The 18378-nt window shown below is 32.2% G+C and overlaps 1 protein-coding gene across 1 annotated transcript in view; it reads right to left on the bottom strand.

Annotated features, from left to right (window-relative positions):
• Nucleotides 1–18378, bottom strand: part of LOC125072184 (AF4/FMR2 family member lilli) — a 208551-nt gene that overhangs the window by 126503 nt on the left and 63670 nt on the right. The window lies entirely within an intron of this gene.

Below are 18378 nucleotides of genomic sequence, written 5' to 3' on the forward strand. Positions count from 1 at the left end.
CTCATATGATAAATGGATAGATTGTATCGCGAAGTCTTATCCGTGTAAAACCGCAAACAGACGAGACGTCTATTAATGAATCATAGGTTTCACATTAAAATCTTATCCCTATACATGCCCCAGCGACATATACTGCCATTTCATATGTGAAATTAAACACAATCTCGCCTCCAAGAGTTTAAATATTATAGTTAGATATACCTATCACAATATCAGAGTCACTTTAGTCTGTGAACAAGTATTTTTGTAACTTCTAAAAGATCTAAACACCAAACGTTAAGCGGCAATTTGTATCAAAGGTTTAATGTGTCTTTGTTATTTATTTCAGTATTATTATACTTACTGTGGTTAGCAAATAAAATTCTCGTGTGATTTCCGCCGGTATAAAATAGAACCACTCCATTAAAATCGGTATCGTTGAGGACCGATTAGAGGTTTTCTTAGTATGTATCGCCGGCAAAAGCTATCCCAAGGAGTGTTGGCGTCAGGTAGACGGTATAACCTTCTGCCAAATCATTTTGCAATGTTACCACACACTGCGCAAATGGGGCCTCACGCAAATGGGATAATAGCAAGCTATTCATGATTAAATAGAAAATGTAATTTTGTTTTCATTTCCTAAACTAAACCGCAAACTTTTCTGTAGACATATACGTAAGAGATCTCTGAATCTCCCTTAAAAAGTTTTAGTCCGTTTTATTTTTATAAACGTTCACTATGTACTAGACTAAGTGACATACAAATATTCTATACATAGCATATATATGAGTCAAAGTTATTTGCAATCAAAGAAAATATCATTTACGAAAATATGAATAAAAACACTATCGTTATCTTATATATATTTATATATCTTAATATATCTTTATAACAATATGTCTTAAATCCCAGTGTATAATTTATGAGAATCATTGTAATTAAAAACCCTACATTAAAAATTCAAGGTTACAACAATACAACTAAAATTTATTTCCTAGTGATGTTCGTGCTTAAATGAATAAATATAAATACATAATACCACATTTTCTCATTATATTATATAACCATTTTGACTGTATAGTTTTACTTCCTTAAAAAAAAACTTCATATAATACTGACAATATATTTTATATCGACAAAAATACGATAACCGACAAGTTACATACATACGCCACAAATAATATCAATTTTATTCGTCGATGTCGTTATCTCCTTGCAATTATTGGTCTTAATAATTTCACTGTTATCGGCACTTCAAGGTTCCAGAGGTCATTTCTATATACTCATATTACGTTACTTTCCATGGCCGTGCCTCGTCTTATCGCGCTTATCAACCGCATTATCAGCGACTTGAGGAGTTTCAACAGCTACCTCTGATATAATGTATATTATAATTTCAATTTGTAATATCTGTCACGTCAATATATTTAGTCTAGAAAGTGCTTAGTATATTTATGAACGTTCCGTAGATATTACATCAATAATAATTTATTTAGAATTTTTCTTGCGTTATTGTACACTAAAAGAGCAAAGGAAACACAGTTAAAGACACAAAATTAAATAATTATATGTATAAAAGTTGTTTTATCGCTAAAGGAGCGATGTTTTCCATACATACTTTAAGTAAAAGACACGAGATTAAAACAGCGTAAAGGACAAATCGAACAATTTAATTATTTTTTTATAATAAGTATTTAATAGTCTATACTTATAAATACCATATTCCATGAAATAATTACATGAATATTTTACAACGAGTTTTACTATTATGCTAAATTTCAAAACAATTTCGATTGAAGTTACTGAAATTGCCAATCGTAATACACGGAAAGGTAAATTAATGGACAATTAAAATCTCATCATAGAAGTCAGCGGAAAATGAAAAGTAACTAAACAGCAAGAGATCCATTCAAAGAGAGTTCTAGAAACATTATACATATACCTATTGGATTGACGGGATATTTCGTGATTATTTTGAAACACACAATAAAGAAACGATGATGTTTTACAAAATACTGGCAACTGTCTTTTAAAATATGTATGTATATTGTATATATGTCATTTGTTTTCAAATATCTAATATATTAAGAACTGTTCTTATGCTTCCTACCGACGTTCGTCACGAACTTTCAGAACGACATTATATATGTATAGGTAAATATGAAACATAAGTAATGTAGTACAAGAGGCTAATTTAAAGTCATTTTAAAACAATTAGTGTTCTAGCAACACTTACAGTTTTCTTCGATCAATGTTTGCATCTAATTTAAATATTGAATGTATTCTAATTTAAAAAAAGAGGAAAAGGATCGTATGCTTTTATATTTGCCGTATTAAAATTAAATAATTGATGTATGAATTAAGAATATGCACGAAGTATATCTATACTTATATTATAAATGCGAAAGTAACTCTGGCTGTATTTCTGTTACACTCTCACGGCTAAATCGCTGAATCGAATTAAATAAAATTTGGAATGAAGAAAGCTCGAATCTCAAGGATGGACATAGACTATACTTTTTATACCTAAAATCTACGACCGCCCTTCTAAAACGCGGACGAAGCCGCAAGCGAAAACTAGTTATTTTATAAATCCTGGCAAAGTATCTAGATACAATGTAGAGCTTGCCCACAAAAAAATTGGCCGATGAACTGCGAAACGAAATTGAAACCAGACAGAATATTTTAGTAATATCTCCGACTTAGCATAGTTTTCTAAATCTGCAACGCGATTTAAAAATTCCGTCTGCAAAAACGGAGCACTTGGACATACCGAATGAAATATCGTTTTGCTCTGACGTTTTTAAAAGAGTAAGGGTTTGATGCGAAGCGTACTCTTAAATATATGGATGAGAGGAAGTTGATCCGTGGAACCGGTATAACATAAGCAAACGAAGCTTTTTGTTATAGTACTTAATCGCTGCTACTAAAGGCTCGCACGCACTGCGGAAAAAAAATCCGCGGTTAAATTTTCATATTACTGAAACAATGAAGATAAACGTTCTTATGATTAAAATGTTGCATAGGATAAGAATCTGCGGTTTGATAGAAATTAAACTCACAGCGATACAGACTGAATTGAATGACGAGCTCACTCGTGCGTTTCTATTCATAGAAGGATGTCGTGTTTTTTTCTGCCGCTTCGACAGCGCTAGTGGCAGACAAAGATTTAGAATACAGAATCTTTGCAGATTTTGGTATTGTTTAAAGAAAATCACTTTCATAAGTTTCAAAGTATTTAGCGATCCAGTATTTATACACATCGATTATTGTTTTACGATGTAATAACAGGTAAAGTAATATTTTGTTATATGTCTCAGTCGAGATATAAGTCATATATAACCGTATGGAATTTTATTCGTAGCGCGCCTAAGATGAATATGAACCGCGACGGTGTGATTTCGCTGTGCGGTCTTTCCCTTAGAATGTTTATGATCTGGTTAGGAAGACACATTAAAAAAAAGTTTGCAAAGACAATTTGTTACACGTATAAAAAAAATCATTGAAAAAATAAAAAAACTCGGAAGTCAAGATTATGACGCATCGGCAGCAACCGGGAGCACCGAAAAACCTGTGTCACCTTCGCCTTTTTACATTGGCAATCCATGTCTAAAAATGTAGACAGTTCAAATATCAGCCCTATACCAGATTTCATTCTTAAAAAATCAAAAGCCATCATACTCCATAAACATTTGACCGCGAACAGTTCTTTCGCTCTGTGGTCGTCGTTCTGGACAATTTATCCAACTGACATTTCTATTTGTTACACACTATTTCAAAACTATTAATTCAAAAGTGAATAATACAAAACAGCGTGTCTTACTCGCAAATAATGTCTAATTGACTAAACGCCATTTGTAGCATTTACAGTCAACAAAATAAGCATAATTTACCAATACCATACATTAAATTGGCAGCCTATGTAGACAGAATCAGGTAAAGGAAACCACCGGCTCGATCCTTTGAAACACAAAAACCTTCATTGAAATGGTCGTAGAAAACTATAATTTGTCAAAAGAAAATGATTTGTTGCCTATCGAATCAAAAAAGGATCGTTTCGTTTTTATGAAAGAGATAGAAACATTAAAAATATTTGATACTAATTTTAACAGGTTTGTTACCTGAAAATCATATATTTTTATAAAAAAACCATAATTATCCTTTTGTTAAATATTATATATTATTATAATTATACGTTATAATCTAGCGTACGGACATGAACATACTGAGTTAGTTATTTAATATACATATATGTATACATTTTTAAAAATCCCAGTTATTGTTCAGGAAAACAGATATACTTTGTATTGGTGTGGTGATGAGTGGAGATGTTGGTTTGACGAGTTACTGAGCCAGTGTAACTACACATATAGACGTGTTTCAAGCTATAACATTTAAGTTCTATTCAGTAAGTGATAAAATTTTTGATAAAAACGACGTTGGCAAGGTACTTTACGTAATTCATGTTTTTGTGGCCTTAGATCGTGTATCTATATACAATATTTCATCAAAGTAAGTTTGATCCTCATTTATCTTTAGTCAAAGCAGAAGAATTTTTAATGGCAAACCAAGTCGGCGCTAAAAATAACGGAAGATTTAGAATAGCAAAAGAAATACGAATAATACAGAATGCTGCAGTTTCGTTTGGAATTTAAAACGCGGTCACTAGAAATGTTTGCACTGAAGAATGAATTCCTCCTTACTTCCTTTATACAGTATCTTAAGAGACAATTTTTATGATAATTAAAGTATAAAATAATATAAATGTACGTTGTCTCATGAAAGTGGTGATGAATGAACATAGATAACTAAAACGACACACCCTCGTGTGAACGACGCACTCCGTGCAGTTATTTTACGATATTTTATACTACGAAAAAAAAATAAAGACATTTTCACCGAGAACCCAAGCACTTAAAGGCGAGACGTACATCTTTGTGAATTCATAAAGACTTTAAAAAAATCATAAAAAAACTGAGATGTAGACGGAATGAGAGTGAACGATTTAAGAGAGAAAGTATTAACATGACGATCTCACGTTACGAATAAATTCGAGAATTTTCTTTTTAAATGCAAACGATCTTTAACAATCACGTTTCCATTCAGAATCAAAATAAACCATAAGAATAACATGAAATTGTTTTTCAAGTTTCTCAAACAGATATATTTAAATAGGAAAAGTAGTTACGTCAAGCGAAAACGTCCATTAAAATAATATAAATGTTAGTGAGTGCACTTTAGTTTTAAGACGAAGTTAATGAAGGCATTGCAGGGTTCCGTAGATGGCAATAGAGATACATCAGCTCATTAGCAAGGCAAGCGTAGTCGCTGCTAAAGAGGCCAAGTGGTGCTAGAAGAAGAGATGATTTTTGAAACAGCGACACGAGTAACCTCAGTTGAAGAACCTAATTTAATTAATATTTAGCATTTTATACAAATTGTTTTATTTATATGCTGTTTGTTTTAATGTTATAAAATAACCTCCCATCAGTCTGGGCTCGTTCAATCTACGGCGCGTTCTGTAGTACCTACTCTTGTGAACATTATTTCATCTCCTAAATAAATGACCTATATGTAGAGGAATTTAATCTTCGAGGAATCTTAAAGAAAATACAAGTGGAAGCTGAACAGAGTAAACAAGATGTTAATATCAAAACAGAACCGGTCAAATTATTTGCCCTTAAAAAAGCGCTATTTACTTCGTGAAGACCATTTAAATGATATATCTCAGCGATAAAATGTGTGAATTCACACCGTCTTTAACATTTCAATAAATTATTTCACTAATGAATAAGGATACTTGAAATAAGTACTATTTCACAACATTTATATAAATTACTCGATCCAAAGAACCGTACAATGTGATCCAGGTGCTGTGATTTTAATCTTAAATTCTATAACAGATGTAAATAGACCCTCGGAAACTTCACGTTAAGTATACCAGTTCATTATAGGATTAGGGTGCATATGGGAATGATAAACTTTGCTAGGTTCTCCGCGACTTATGATTTGAAAGACGCTTAGATGAGATCATTTATTGGTCCGAGTTTTGTTTGTTCTTTCGATACATTTTGTCTTACTACGTATATACAATTTCGTTTGTTACAATAAAAAAAAACACTATTTATGATCATTTGTGGTTGGTCATTAAACATATAACTATCCTCTTGGGATATTTTTCCCGTTGAGTTAGTTCCGCACAACCATTCACCGTACTGGTGACTGGGACTTAATGATAAAATGCGTTAACGGTTAGAGAATTAATTTTCTCAAAAGACAAACATTACCTGAGTCGGCTCTTACGGCTTACAATTGGGTGGCCCTTTTATGCTCTACTATGACCTCATAGCCCTAAATTAATGGTACATTCATATCATAAAAATCATAAACATTATCTATCGTCCTATATAGAAGTACAGTTGCAAAAATATTGAAAATATATAATATTTATTCGATTGATTAGAAAAGATAGCCGTTATTTTGCGGGTCATGTTTATTGTCTTGTTTTTTGGACATGTCAATGTATTCAAAATGCACATTATTTAAAATGCAATCAGACCTTGCCCCAATGCCTAATCCGTTTGAAATATTCTTCATTCGTAAGCTGTGGCTCGGCCATTATATCCATCAATTGAATGTGGGATGAAGAAATCAAGCTAGTTTATCAACACAAGTGGCCTCCCATTAGTAAATGTATTTTGATAAGGACCTGCATATGAAGAATGCTTGCTTAACTTAAGTTGAATGATATAAAATTTATTGTAAGCCGTTAAGTCCTTCCTTCCTTTTCTTCTTTCTTAATAAATGCATTATACATAACTGTTTATATGACTTAATTGTAATATTATAAATAAAATCATATAATAGTATTTTATTACCGGAATACGGAGAGACTATAATTTCATGTATGTCCATCTGTTCCGGCACAATTTCTATATTATTTCCTTAATCCTTATCTCCTAATTCGAGAAATGAGGTATTGTTACAAGCGTCTTGATCGTCCGCTGGTAAAGCTATGTGACGTCACTCTTAATACAATATGGCGCTCTCTAGATGACATAAGTTCCTTTTTCCTTATGCAATGAAAGGGCTCAATTATCACATCGCATTTCAAATGTATATGTAATTATAACATGACGCTGATTTACTTGTGAATTTACTCGATAATTAAGTAAAAATTTTGGATTAACGTCATACTTTAGAGAGCGCGATTTATGAGTAGTATTTTTTTTAAATATTTTAGTTCTTGATTTGATAATGTATATATATATGTATCATGGTTTTCTTTTTTTTAATTTGTATTTATAGAAGTATGGTCATGTTTTTTTATTATGATTAGTAGCATAGCAAAATCCTTGCATGTTTTATTTTAGGAGAAGTTGAATTTTTTACGTGATCCTTCAGAAATACTTCGGCGTTGAGTTCCCTCGGACGTCTTATTAAAACTTTTCTATGCGTTTTGTCTTTCTTATAAACAGCTTCAGACTTATAAAGAAGTGTTGCAAATACAGTTTAATTAAAAATGTTGGACAGACAAACGTGATCAACATCTCTATAGATTGCTTTAAACGAATTATTATTAACAATATATAGATATATAGTAAAATATTTTTACAGGTACTTATTTTAACAGATAGGCGGACGAGGGAATGGGTCACCTGATGGTAAGTGGTCACCACCTCCCATAGACAATGGAGTCGTAAGAAATTTTAAGCATATCTCACATCTACAATGCGCCACCAACTTTGGGAACTAAATTATCATGTATCTTGGTCTGTAAAGACACAGGCTCACTCACCTTTAAAAAATAAACACATCAATAGTAAAGTATTATGTATAAGTATAAGTATATTATGTATAAGTATTGCTGCTTGACGGTAGAATTTATGATAAGTGGGTGGCACCTACCCAGACTTGCACAAACTCCAACCACCAAGTGAAATGAGTTTCATATGCACATATAGCTAACATTAAAAACAATTAACTTTTACACGAGCTATCCACTCTTCACTCGTAAAGGCCATTATGTACCATAAATATACAATGTTTAATACTAACTAGCAATCAAATTTTTCAAAACACTTATATAAAAAAAGTGTTACAAATAACGCTATGCTAATTAACTATATCAACATTTAAAGCCATTTAATAATTGTTATAAAACTAGATTGACTTTAAAAAAAGTTTTTTTTTTTTTATGTCATAAGGTGGCAAACGAGCAGGAGGCTCACCTGATGGAAAGTGACTACCACCGCCCATGGACATCTGCAACACCGGGGGGCTTGCAGGTGCGTTGCCGGCCTTTCAGGATAGAGTACGCTCTTTTCTTGAAGGTTCCCAAGTCGTATCGGTTCGGAAAAACCGCCGGCGAAAGCTGGTTCCACAGAGTGGTTGTGCGAGGCAGAAAATGTCTTAAAAATCGCGATGTTGTGGATTTTCGGACATCTAGGTGGTGCGGGTGATATTTGGAATTTTGATTTTGATTATAAATGTCAAAATGCATTTAAATGCAGTGCAATAGTGAATATTATTCATAATATTAGTATTATATAAAGTTGACAAGTTTGTTTGATCACGCTTATCTCAGGATCTCGGGTTTCCATTTCCGATATTTCATAAGCCCGTTGGTTAAGGAAAAAATATACATAAATTAATATAACATTAGGCTACCCATGGAATAAGCGTACCATGTTAGCGCACCACGCGTTTGAAACCGCGCGGCGTAGCTAGTAAGCGATTGATTTGATGAGTTAAAAGACTCGGTTTGCTCACGAGACATGCAGAATACCAAAATCTAGTTTGCAAACTTCAAGATGTCTTTATAAGTGTTATAATAAATGCATGTATATTAATAATAAATAGTGCTTATGTTTTTAAATTAACAAATTACATATATTCTTAAATAATGTAATAAGGTTATAATACCTCGATCCGAATTGAATAAAACAGAAGAATTTAGGGTTGGTGCAACATTTTGCAACGAAGCAAAACCGCTACCTAAGCAACGTGAGTTTGGCCAGATGATAACCGGATTGAACCGATACTAACTAGTAACTATGAACTTGTGGTGCTTTCCACTTTATACTATGGCATCAACAATACGCTTAATCCTATTGAAACTTTGCAAATTATATGAGTATATAACTCATCACTAAATCAGTTACAAAAAATATTCACCAAATATGTTGGTGACATTTGCTTCTTAAAACTTTTCTTTAGATTATTGAAACAAAAAATAGTTAATTCATTGGTCCACCTAAGGTTTAAGTGGTCACCAACGCATATAGCAATTATGTGTAAAGTAGTAAAGCAAGAAGCTTAAGCGACTCCTTACAGTGCACAATACCCCAATTAGCTAACTCACTTTTTAAACCGAAACAAAACAATTTGGAGAACTACTGATTGGGTAGTGGTTAAGCCAGGCCATGACGATTACTACACTAATACTATAAATTCATATAAGCCCCTAGAGTTAAACAAATACAAAAATCGTTAATGACCTATAATATTTACGAAATTACGCACACTCACACCTCTTGTTTCTTAAACCACATGTACACAATCTTACTTAAACGCGCATTTTATGAATACTTTATAATTAAGGTATTAATTTTATTAATTGATATAAGATTTCATCGGCTTAGGTCGTCGTCAGTATGAATAGAAAAACCGGTATTGGGACAAAATCTTTCATTGAGGTGAGCAGGTGTTTTTTTTGTAAGAGTTATGACGATACCGGTTTATCAGCTGTCTTGAGCACGCACGATTAATATGGGAAAATAGAAATCTATACTTAGACCAAACTTTTAATAGCGTTAGGTCTAAAAAACTCCAAACTAAAAAAATAATTCGGATTACTTAAACGGTCGTTTTTAGCAATTTTTAGGACAAATATAAAACAAAAAAACTTCAACAGATTATCCAATATGGAACTTATAGATAAAATTAAACAATTTAATTCGATGACGAGATGATCCCAATAAAATCACATTCGTCGTAAACTGCGGCGATAAGCAACCGTTTTATAGATGCAATATAATAAATTAATTAATTTAATTAAGTCGGCATGTTAAAAAAAGTTTTATTTTATAGAATTTTGCTTTACTTATAATCTCTGTAATGTATACAAAATAGCAACAGAGGTACGAATAACCGAACAGGCGTAGGCGCGTTCGCTTGTTGTATAGTGCGTACCGGTGTTACAGGACGGGTTATCAGCTGTCCCGCGACCTTGCCGGCTTCCCAATGGGCGTTCACTACTTAATATTTATCACGCAAAAAAATAATAAGTCATAAATATAATTTTCTATATTTTTTAATCATGAAATGTAATGCCTTATATTATATAGTTAATATTTTTTAAATTATATTTAAATTATTTCGGATGAATGTCGAACGTCCACAGTACCGCTTTTAATGCTATGTACTTAATTAGACTAAAAATTGTATATAGACAATATAGTAAAAATAAGACAAATGATGCACGATAACACCGACGTTTTTTAACACATATATTGCCATTTATCCCGAAAAATGTACCAAACACCTTCCCCTCAATACCAGTGAAACCAAGGACGGTACTAAGTATTTTCGGATTAAATATTTAAAAGGAATATAGAGTACCTAACATCTAATACCCACCCCCCTCACGTGGGCAAAGTCTAGCCTACTACGGGAGACTAGTAGGGAGAACATTACCAAGTAATTATTCTATTTTATAGTAACTTAACCTATTTAGCTACACAATTGCACTTACATATAGTCGAACATTTTCAATGCTCGTCCAACTACATGATCTAAGTTATGTGTTCTCTGCTATTGTGTTTACTTCTAGTACATTAAGTTAAATACTACTCACTTATCTGAATTCCTAGGTTCTAATAGTACCAATTATATCTCAATCTGATGATTTTCAAAGCTAATGGTTTAATGATAAAATTGAAGAAGTAATGGTAATAACAACAACGATCTCGTACATATTCTTCTTACAATGTCTGATTGCACTTACAAACAGATCGTCGCTATCCGTATGTCTTCGCTGCTTGTTTTGTTGCTCTAATAACTAGTATTGCTGTAAATTTTGAGATCCTGGTTCTAGTCTTTCTGTTAAGAATTTCTTAGCAGTAGCTTGAAGTAAATAGTTGGAGCCTGTACCTCTTCAATAGCTTCCATCGAATTACGAGAACCAGGAGACGGAGCGTGTTTGCTGACACACTTGTGCACGTGGCACCATTGAGTTGACAACATTCGCCCATAAAGACAACATAATAATTATAATATTGACTAAAATTTTCATTATTATAATCACTAAATTAAAAAAATAATGACTATAACACTGGAGGACTTTAATTGTTTTTATTTGATAATGTTCAATGCTATAAGATAGCACAAAATAAGGAGTATTTGTTGTGTGTGCATGGTCAATAAAAAAAACTCATATAAAATTCGTAAAACATAAACGTACAAGGTGTACCCAACTGAACGATAGCTCATAATCAACGGGCGTGTCCACAGAAGCTCGAGACTGAAGCTACAAGATCGATCACAAACTGTCGAAGACCTTGTACGTTGTGTACTAACCGTCCACTTGTATCATTCTACTTTATTGTCTCTTCATGACATGCTGAACAATAATGATCATTCGAATACATCAAGATAAGCTTCGTTCGTTTGTAAATAAATAAATATTTTACTACTTACATTTTTCAATTAGCTTTTACATTACCACGTGGACTAGTAGTTTCGGAGATATTAAAATATAAATAAACAGAATAATAATAAAAAAAAAACCTTTTTAAATATTCAGTTCAATTATTTGGGTGGAAGCAGTTTATAATTCAATTACAAGATTTGACCCACAATAGTAACAGAGAAGGTCAATAAACGCATGTTAAAAAACAACCGCTGTAATGATCCGCCTAGTTACAAACTGTATTACATTTGTGTTAATTAAATGTAAATAAAAGATTAGGGGTTTAATTCCGGGCACGCATCACTGAATTTTCATGTGCTTAATGTGTATTTATAAATTAATTCGTCCTCTGCGGGAAACGAAAACATACTGAAGATATCTGTTTAGGTTTAAAATCTGCCAATGCGTATCTACGATGCGGCGCAAATTTAGGTGCATTAAAACAGGAGTATAAAATAAACTCCAAATTTTCTACACAATCGAAGTAAAGACGCTAGTCCACTAGTGGGACATTTACAGGCTCTTACTATATATTTAAAAAATCTCAGAACAAAATCTTAATTCTTCCCGTGAGAAGTCAAGGCGGGTAGTTACTAGTTACTATCTTATAAAGTGCTCCGATACTCAAACTTGGCGAAGGATGCATTAATTTAGATTAAAATGTAATCTTTATGTTAATCGTACATGCAGTTACTTTTTAGTTGTATAATTAATACAAAACTATTATCATCACAGCCCCCTTAGTTTAAGTGGAAGACAAAATCAATAACAATATTTAATAGAAGATAATTTGAGTTCATTGATGGCCTATTTAAACAGACTTCTCATTTCAAATTCCAAAATTAAAAAATCGAAATTACTATTCACTGTCGAGGTTAATCGAACTTTGACCTTGAACCGGTAACGCGCAATGTCAAACACATACACACGAAATAACGAAGGTAAGTAAACGATTAATATTCACTTAATACTGAATTCAATAGCGTTACAACAGAGTCATGAATAAAAATATATTATTCGGTTTCATCAAGTGTTACCAGACGTAACGTGATAATATTAAAAGATTTGCTTTCAGCGTGTTGACGGGTAATCGAGGCTAATGGTGTTATGTTTGCGGGGTGGGTTACTTTAATTTATTTTCAAAACAAAAGCCAGAGAAAACATTTAAATTATTGCTAACTAAAATTTCGAATACAGTTTTATTTCTTAATCGACTTCAATGTTCTAAATTCGTATTCGTTTGAGGTGGTCCCATTTCAACTTCATGGGTATTGGACATAACGCATTCAGACAGATTGACGAAAAACAATTATATTTATTTATTATATGTTAAAAAATTACCTACTTTTATAACATAAAATTATCTAATACACCAAGAGAGAATTGCAAGGAAAACTGCATACATTATTTGACACACATAATTTAGGTATATCCCACAAACCAAAGTAGCGTGGAGTACTCTGGAATTAACTTTTAATTCTTTTATAACGGATTAACGGATCACACACGGGAGTTTCTTAAAGTCGATTTTTTTAGTATCTAGGATACAAAGCCTCCATATATAAACCTATTTGTATCATAGAAAACTAAATATATTCAAATTATAGTGTCGTATTATTTTAATATTGACATAAAGTTGTCTAGGGAATATGACAAGTCAATTAGTGGTTTTGAATCTAAACATGACCTAGATAAAAACACACTAAAATCATAGTATTTATGTGGTTAGACCGTGTTTTGGTTGAATTACTTGTTAAATTATTGTTCGAGCTGCTCGTAGTCGACATAGTTTTTGATGATTTGAATATTTTAGAAGTAAAAATAATGAAGACGTGAGTTAAAATTTCGTTAAGTAAATTACAGTTGCGATACATTCGAGCGCCAATATAGCTCAGTTAATAGAACAAGTGGATCTCAAACGAAGATCGTAGGTTCTAGCACTACCGAGTTTTAATATCTATAATTTGTGTTTTTAATTTATCTAGATAGAACGCGCTTGATTAGAAGCCTACTCATGTTGCCTTAAAGATGTTTAGGGTAGAAGAAAATATTCCAAGAACACATAAACGTATCAGACAAAATTCTATTACACGTATTCGAGTATCAATAATAAAAATAAAATTCTACTGCATGTATATGCTATACTAACTCTCATTGCACTGTTACTTTATATTCTTCAGGACATATAAAATTATTTATTTATGTTATATAACAAATGCTATCCCACCTAAATTCCTACAAAAAAATGGAAACATTTTACCGTACACCATAAATAAATATTTATAAGAAATAAAATATAGTTAAAAACACTGTTAAATTTTTACGGGAGGCAATAAATAAGTCGACAGATATGGACGATGAGTCAGAATCGACCGATTTGGATGCAGTTTTCACGGTATTGTATAGTTTAGGCTCCTCTTCAAAACAATAATTTTTTTTTACATCACACATAGAATATAACTATGGAAGTTAAGTTGCAAAACAAAATTTTTCTTTTAAATAATGAATTTATAACACGTGTCAATTTGACCTTTTCTCTTAAGACATTCTCGACGCAAACGTCTCATACAAGGTGAGACGTGAATAATAAGAAATACTTTCTCGGTATACATAAAATATGTTAATTTTGAACGAAAAGAAAACATCACAATGTAATAATCCATTGACGGTAACGTTTTTATTAAATTAAATTTAAAATCGGACGACAGACATATATGTTATTTAATCATATGTGGTTACCATGTCTGAAAAAACAACACATACATAAAAAAACTATATATATACTTATTATTTTAGGTTGAACAAAATAATAAATGTATAGTAGCGAAGGTAAGAACAATCATATATCCACTGGAACCACTCGAGTGCAAGTAAATTCATTCATTACTCTCGGTGGCTCAACTTCAGGCACACGAGTTGAATACAACAGATCTCAGTGGAAATTCCAATCAAAATGTAAATTTAAACCACCACTAGTTTACATTTATTTACTGTTTTATCACGCGAAAATGGAAACTGGCTTGAAGCAGTGTGTCGTGTCCGCGCTCTGCCTACATTACCTGATCATAGCTGATATTTGAAGGACTCTCGAAATTACGCGTATCGTATTACAAACTTTTCCAATTTGTTTTATAAAAACTAATTTAAAATTTTCCAATGAGGCAACGATTTTATTGATATGCACACTGACATATAATTTTCCAATAAAATACTGCTTGTTTGACTCAGTGGCTACAATATACGAATTCAAATCCCGAGGGTTTGAATACCGGTTGAGCTAATATAATTTTATTTATTGGTCTGATCAGGAAGTTGGCAATGTTAAGTAGACGTGGCACGTCAATATAAAGCCGTTGTACTGATCGCTCTGGTTGTGCGGGCCCATCGGACTAAAGGCGTAAGAGACAAGAAAATTCTCCTGTGTTTGCGTTGATATTTGTATTATGTTATCTTCATAGTTGGTTCTGCATATTGACACACCACCGGCACAAGGGACATAACGTCTTCGTTCCTTGAGTTGTTGTTGTTGTTACCAATGTACGGGATGAATTATATTTCTTACAGTACCTATATCAATGGACGGCAAACACTTCCATACGGTGACTCATTTTCCTGTGTGCTTGCTATTTTAAATTTAAAAAAAAAATGCATAGATATACTTATATATTTTTATCGTTATGTTATACTACGGGAACTGTACCGTTAAATAACGACAATTAACAAAATATTTAATGTCTGCATGTGTTTTGATACCAACTATATTGTTAGCAGATCACGGATGCTCTGATCTGCGTTACTATTTCATATAAAATCTAGTTTTAACAATAATTCCCAAGAACTGTTTACTTACAGCAATTGAAATGTTATTATTATTGTGTTTACTTCGTGCGTAAAATGCGTAGTTTTATTTGTTTATTAATTATTAACTTACTTATGTTATTTCTATATCACCATTTACAAATAAAAAGTTATAATATAAAAAAAATATCTAACAAATAAATATATGTCATGGGCGTCAGAACTAGATAAATAAACATCTGTAATTTAGACATCAGCGCTCTTCCATTGGTCACAATAACTGTATACTACTGTATATTTTGTATATTACATATAAGCAAAAAATATATCTAATAAGATAAAAAATAAAATTAATGGTAAAAAAGGAAACGTATTAATTGATATCGGTTAATTTGTAATTCAAGTTTACTGTATTTTTTATAATTAAGGTTGGCAGGCAGGCAAATGGGCCACAAGTAAGTGATCACGACCTCGCTAGACATTGGCATTGTAAGATATATTAACCATTCCTTACATAAACCCAATGCGCCACCATCCTTGAAAGCTAAGATGTCCCTGGACCTGGAGTTCAATTGGCTCAATCAATCTTCAAACGGGAACACACCTATACTAAGTATTTCTGTTTGGCTGTATATCTGCACAAAACCCTACTACCAAGATAATCTTTTGTGTATAAAAATGAATTCCTATTTCCCTCGGTCACGGCATCACACGTGAACGGCTGCATCGCTTTTTCTATTATATTTTTTGTAGTGTTCGTTATTGTCAGGAGAAAGTTCTTAAGAAAAAACAAATTAAGAAAGTTGCGCAGAACATAAGAAAACTTAACGACCATATTTACTTTTCGAATGTAACCCTATGACGTTTGACATAAGTTTCAGTTGCTTGATAATTAACGCAACTGACAGAATGTACGTTGCACATATCGTTTAAATCAAATGCACCGCTCGGAATTAGATAAGATAAGCGTTTGGGCAATCTTTAAAAACCAAGTTTTACACTCGACCTATTGTTTGTCATCTGTTCTCGAATACCAACAAAACTCTTTATTTACGCCCCAGAAAATAAAACTAAGAATTATGTATTCAATAAATCTTTAGAATAATTAAACATTTTATAAATTATACCAATTCGAATTCAATATTCGTAGTTAAGACAGGACAATGCCTGTTGACTGACTCAACAATAATGTAAAACAATTCAAGAACTATTACTACACAACAGCAAATACAATAACAATTATATATCAATAATAATTCAACCCTACATGTTCATATTTGGTATATTATTATTTAAAAAAGTATACAGAGAAGTATACAACCTCTTTGCATGCCCATGTTATTTTTTTTAAATTATTTATTAATGATAGTTACATGTTTTATTATAATGGAACTACGCAGATGGGCAACTATAAATATATTTTTAAATAATTTAATGTTTATTTGTTTAATTAAAGTAACGAAACATTATAGAAGATGGGGTATTCACCAGATATCGTGGGATACCGATGGATAAATCCAGACAAATTCCACTGATTTTCATGTACTAAATTTATATAACACAGTAACAAATAATATGTATTAGTGTATATATATATAGGGTTAGAGTAGTAGGAAATAGGAAAATCAAGTGGGGCTGATTTTATAATGAACGATAATACCTGAGAAAACGTAATTTTTATTCGAAGTCGACTATTTCTGCAAACCTTGATTTACTTCTTAAGTATTAGAGATAAAAATAAGTTTTAATATAAGTTTTATTTATCGTAGTTACTTGTATGCGAGTTTTGGAGCGGAACATTAAAGTACTTCGGCCGTTGAGGTTTGCGCTTGCATTGTATAGTTACAAAGAAGATCTAGGCAAAGGAATTCTTTAACAATAAACTGAGTATCATAAATAAAAACATTCTGATTTCCAAATTTAAAACATATCGTTATTATTATCGTTGTATTTCATTTTATATAATCCTAGAATACAGTAGAAAAACTTTGTTTCACACAAGTTCTATATGGTGATATCGTCATGACTGATTTCGGTCACGAAACTAATCTCGAAGGAGTCCAGCATACGCAGGGTATGTTAAAGTGCACAAGTGCGTGCAATAAAATATACCATTTTTTATGGTATTTGAACACAGAACCTCGGAATCTTATATCGAGCCAGTTGAAGAGCAAAATATCAACATTTATATAATTCAGTTTAAAATAAGGATATAGTACAATAAATGTCCGAAGGTTACTTCCAACTACATAGAATAGGCAATCTTTAATGAGAGGATTTATTATACAGACACGATGCCCACATCGAGCTGACCGCTAATAGAGAATCTTCTAGGCCCTGTAATTAGAAGCGATACTAGCTAAAGAAACCTATTTTGTTATAAAATTATAAGCAACATAGTAAATTATAAGAATCCTGAAATAAAACGCGCAAATCAATGACAGGAAGTACAGGAGCGTATCCATGTCAACTTCCTTAGTCCGGCAGCTATTGAGGTCATTGGGCCAACCAAGGATTTGAATCCAAAACATCGGGATCTGAACCCAAAGAGGTAACTCGAAGTACATATTTCGTATTTGATTTTCGAATAAAATATATTTTTTGGAAGCGTCATATCGTAACTAAAAGCTACTGCAGATGACACACAGACGTAGAGACAAACTTCTTATGTATAACGTCCCTATAAAGCTGGCGACGCATATGCGGTGAAATCCAACAAAGTAGCACGAAGAGCGTCTGTATCAGAACATTCTCGAATGTTTGCTGAGATTAGCGCAAATTTCTCAACACTAACGTCGTTTGACTATATATAAAGTGCTAAGATTCGTAACAAGTTAAAATACATTTACACAAATATGTAGCGCAGGCATAACGTATTCAATGCAACAAGAGAGTTCGGAATATAAAGT

The sequence above is a fragment of the Vanessa atalanta genome, chromosome 21 (genome assembly GCF_905147765.1).
Source record: "Vanessa atalanta chromosome 21, ilVanAtal1.2, whole genome shotgun sequence".
Taxonomy (NCBI): Eukaryota; Metazoa; Arthropoda; class Insecta; order Lepidoptera; family Nymphalidae; genus Vanessa; species Vanessa atalanta.